Raw genomic sequence first — 5,040 nt, 5'->3', positions numbered from 1 at the left:
AAGGTGTGTCTGTAATCTTGAGGAAACTAATAGACCCTAACCGATTCAACCTCGTATCACCCATAATCACAGTAAGAAACATTGCCACTGACTTACTTACTTACTTACGCCTGTTACTCCCAATGGAGCATAGGCCGCCGACCAGCTTTCTCCAACCCACTCTGTCCTGGGCCTTCTTTTCTAGTTCTTTCCAGTTCTTGTTCATTCTTCTCATGTCTGTCTCTATTTCTCGGCGTAATGTGTTCTTTGGTCTTCCTCTTCTCCTTCGACCTTCAGGATTCCATGTGAGGGCTTGTCTTGTGACGCAATTAGGTGATTTCCTCAAGGTGTGCCCAATCCACTTCCAGCGCTTCTTCCTGATTTCTTCCTCGGCTGGAATCTGGTTTGTTGTCTCCCACAGTAACTTGTTGCTGATAGTGTCTGGCCATCGGATCCGAAGTATCTTGCGTAGACAGCTGTTAATAAACACTTGTATCTTCTGGATAATGGCTTTCGTAGTTCTCCACGTCTCCGCCCCATACAGTAGGACTGTCTTGACATTTGTATTGAAAATTCTAACCTTGGTGTTGGTTGACAATTGTTTTGAGCTCCAGATGTTTTTCAGTTGTAGGTATGCTGCTCTTGCTTTGCCGATCCGCGCCCTCACATCTGCATCTGATCCACCGTGTTCATCAATGATGCTGCCCAGATACGTAAGGGTTTCCACATCTTCCAAAGCTTCTCCATCAAGTGTAATTTGATTGGTGCATATTGTATTGTATCGGAGAGTCTTGCTTTTCTCTTTGTTTATATTGAGACCTATTGCTGCTGAGGCTGCTGCTACACTGGTCGTTTTCTCCTGCATTTGTTGTTGCGTTTGTGATAGAAGAGCCAGATCATCCGCGAAGTCTAAATCGTCAAGCTGCATCCTGCCTGTCCACTGTATTCCGTGCATTCCTCCAGATGTTGACGTCTTCATGATCCAGTCGATCATCAGGAGAAAGAGAAAGGGTGAGAGTAAGCAACCTTGCCTAACACCGGTCTTTACCTCGAACGAGTCGGTGAGTTGTCCTCCGTGGACGATTTGGCAGTTTAGTCCATCATAGGAATTCCGTATGATATTGACTATCTTCTCAGGCACGCCGTAGTGTCGAAGAAGCCTCCATAGTGTTGTCCTGTCCAAGCTATCAAATGCCTTCTCGTAGTCGATGAAGTTGATGTAGAGTGATGAATTCCATTCGATTGATTGTTCCACAATGATACGTAGAGTTGCGATTTGATCTGTGCACGATCTATCCTTACGAAATCCAGCTTGTTGATCTCGAAGTTGAGCGTCCACGGAATCCTTCATCCTGTTTAACAATACTCTGTTGAAGACTTTTCCTGGTATTGAGAGGAGAGTGATGCCCCTGTAGTTGTCTCACTTGCTAAGATCGCCTTTCTTTGGTATCTTGATGAGAAGTCCTTCTTTCCAGTCTATTGGTACTTGTTCTTCGTCCCAAATCTTACTGAAGAGGATGTGGAGTATCTTTGCAGTTGCTGTTACATTTGCTTTCAGTGCCTCCGCCGGGATGTTGTCTGGTCCCGCTGCTTTGCCGCTCTTGATTTGTCTAATGGCCATGCTGATCTCTTCAATTGTTGGTGGGCCAATATCGATTGGGAGGTCTGTGGGTGCTGCTTCGATGTTGGGTGGGTTCAGTGGAGCTGGTCGATTAAAGAGTTCTTTGAAGTGTTCTACCCACCTGTTTCGTTGTTCTTCAATGTCGGTGATTACTTTGCCTTCCTTGCTTTTCACTGGTCTTTCTGGCTTATGGTAATTTCCAGCAAGTTTCTTTGTTGTATCATACAGTTGTCTCATGTTTCCCTCTCTTGCAGCCTTTTCCGCTGTCATCGCTTAATCTTCCACATATTTACGTTTGTCGGTTCTGATGCTCCTCTTCACTTGCTTGTTTGCCTCTGTGTATTCGGCTTGTGCCTTGGCTTTTTCTGCTCTTGTTCGGCTGATATTGATTGCTACCTTCTTGTTCCTCCTTTCTTCAATTTTATCCAGTGTGCCAACAGTGATCCATTCCTTGTGATGGTGCTTCTTTTGGCCCAGAACCTCCTGACATGTTGAAACGATTGCCTCCTTGATACCTTTCCAGCTGCTCTCCATGGTAGTCCCCTCTCCATTGAGTAGATCATGAAAGGCCTGGAACCTGTTGCTGAGGGATATGTTGAATTTGTTGAGTTTGTCAGCATCTCGAAGAAAGGCCGTATTAAACTTTTGTGATGTTGTCCGCGCCGTTGTCCAGTGCTTCTTGAGTTTTAGTTTCATCTTGGCGACCAGCAAATGATGATCGGATGCTATATCAGCTCCTCTTCTGGTTCTCACATCCTCCATCGTCCTCCTGAACTTTTTGTTGATGCAGACATGGTCGATTTGATTTTGTGTAGTGTGATCCGGTGAAATCCAAGTGGCTTTGTGTATGTTTTTGTATGGGAATATGGTGCCACCTATGACCAGTTTATTGAAGGCACATAGGTTTGCAAATCTCTCACCATTTTCGTTCCTTCCTCCCAGTCCATGTTGTCCCATGACGTCTTCGTATCCAGTGTTGTCCTTCCCAACCTTGGCATTGAAATCTCCCATCAGAATGGTCAGGTCCTTGGTTGGGCACTTCTCGAAGATTGACTGCAACCTGTCGTAGAATTGGTCTTTAGCGTCTTCATCGTAGTCGTTGGTAGGCGCATAGCATTGGATGACGTTCATTGTAATGCCCTCTCTCTTTGTTTTGAAGGAGGCTTTGATGACCCTTGGTCCATGAGATTCCCATCCTATAAGTGCATTTTGTGCTTTTCTAGACAGCATCAGTGCCACTCCTTGTGTATGTGGGGCATTTTCTTCTTCATGACCGGAGTATAACAGAAGTTCCCCTGAAGACAGTCGTTGTTGTCCAACCTGCGTCCAATGTGTTTCACTGATTCCAAGCACCTCCAGGTTGCATCTTCTCATTTCTGCAGCAATTTGGAAGACTCTGCCGGTCTCCCACATTGTTCGGACATTCCATGTACCTATAAAAATTGTCACTCTGGTTGTAAGAAGGTGCATCGGTCTCATGACTTCCGAAGGAACTCGGCTTTCATCATGAGACGTCATAATTATTCCTTCTACTCCCAGGGCAGAGTTTGAATGGTTTGAATGAATTTTTCTGGTTAGCGTTTTTTTAGCGAGTTGATTTTCTACGGGATGGGGTCGCTAACCCCATGCCCAACCCTCCTCCTTTACCCGGGCTTGGGACCGGCAGTAACCCCCAGAGGAGCTACAGGCGGAGTTTTATTTCAAACATACTGAGTTTATATACCAAACAAACTGACCACATTGTACCATGAAATAGAAAATAACATTTGTACAAGATTTGGCCAAATGTGGCTGTGAATAGGGGGGAACAGTAATTAATAGACTGGGTACAACTCAGGAATGGTAAATCGTATAGTCATAGTGTATGGGTCAAAATCAAGCCTATAATAAGAGGGACACGAATATGAATAGTTTATTTACTCAACAATTATACAATAGGAAATATACATATTTAAAACAATTAGTCCCTTTGATAAATTTCGATAATGCAATGAGAAGACGAAGTTTATCAGAATTATGTGATATATTAGCGCAATACATTTCGAACAATCTGATCACACATATACTTGTTAAGACATTTTTATATGAAAATTAAAAGGTCAACTAGACAGGTTAAGGTAAGAAAATAAATAAAGTACACAAAAACAATGTGATGACTACTCTGGATAATAAATAAGCATTACCAGGGTAGGTTAAGGGTAAGAACAAATTGTTTTTGAACACATAAAGGGGGTTTCAATTTCCGTATAGCTAAGGCTTCAATAAACCTTAGTATACGTCCTTGAAGGCTTTTGTACAACACTACAAATGCTGATTTGATGTCAACCTTATGACCAGTTTCAACTAAATGTTTCGCAATAGAGGAAGATGTTTGTCTATCCTGTGATCTTATTTGACCATTCGAATTCATATATATATGTGTGATATATGTGTATATGTGTGATCAGATTGTTCGAAATGTATTGCGCTAATATATCACATAATTCTGATAAACTTCGTCTTCTCATTGCATTATCGAAATATACATATCATATTGGTCCATAAATAGTTCTCAAAGTTACCATTCATAAATCTCCACGGGATATAACATCTTCACACTCTTTATGCAAGCTAAATCTTTAAGTGTTGTTTATCCTCTTATCACAACGTGTCCACTTTTGGATCATGTAGTCCGATAACGATCATAACTAGTTTATTATCTATATTATTACTGACTAATAATAAACATAGTAACATATTTGATTTTTGGATGACTCGTATATCATAGTGTTGGGAATATCATCACTAAATACATACTTATTTATTATTTATTTAAACACATAAATATTGGTACAAAGGGGCACCAGATATATATGCGCCACACAAATCTCATTTGATTTGTATGAGGGCGACTGTGGTACTGCCAAGATGCCAAGACCGAAGTAGGTGATTTTCTTAGAGGGCCACACCCGGAGCCTTTGACCTAAAGATCTGATCCACAAGGCAGTGGAGCATCGTAAGCAGATGCAGTCTCATGATAGCCGGTGACTGACTATTGGTTTATACGCTATTTATTCCTTCAGGATCATGGAGCTCATATGCACTATTGGTTTGGAATGAGGGTTTTCCAACTCCCCTAGGTCGATCCTCCGTGTCCACCAACCCGGTTAAAGCGCCGGACATTCGCATTTCGTCCTCTCAATTTTGTAAACAACACCCCCGCTACGAGAATGGAGTGAGTAGGACTTCCCTGTGAGAGGCTATATACGTGTGGCCATGTGAGAGTATTTGGAGAGGGAGAGTGTACTCTTCTGACTCTCCTCCGTACCAGGGCATTTGGGGGCCTGATTGTATATGTGTATTGGGAAAGAATGTAACATAGAAATCTAATTTTTATACATTTTTTTAAACAAGTCGTTAACTTTTTTACATTCAACAATTATTCATCTCCTCCATTGTTT

This window comes from Schistosoma mansoni, chromosome W (genome assembly GCF_000237925.1).
Source record: "Schistosoma mansoni strain Puerto Rico chromosome W, complete genome".
Lineage (NCBI taxonomy): Eukaryota > Metazoa > Platyhelminthes > Trematoda > Strigeidida > Schistosomatidae > Schistosoma > Schistosoma mansoni.
This window is presented reverse-complemented; position numbering follows the sequence as displayed.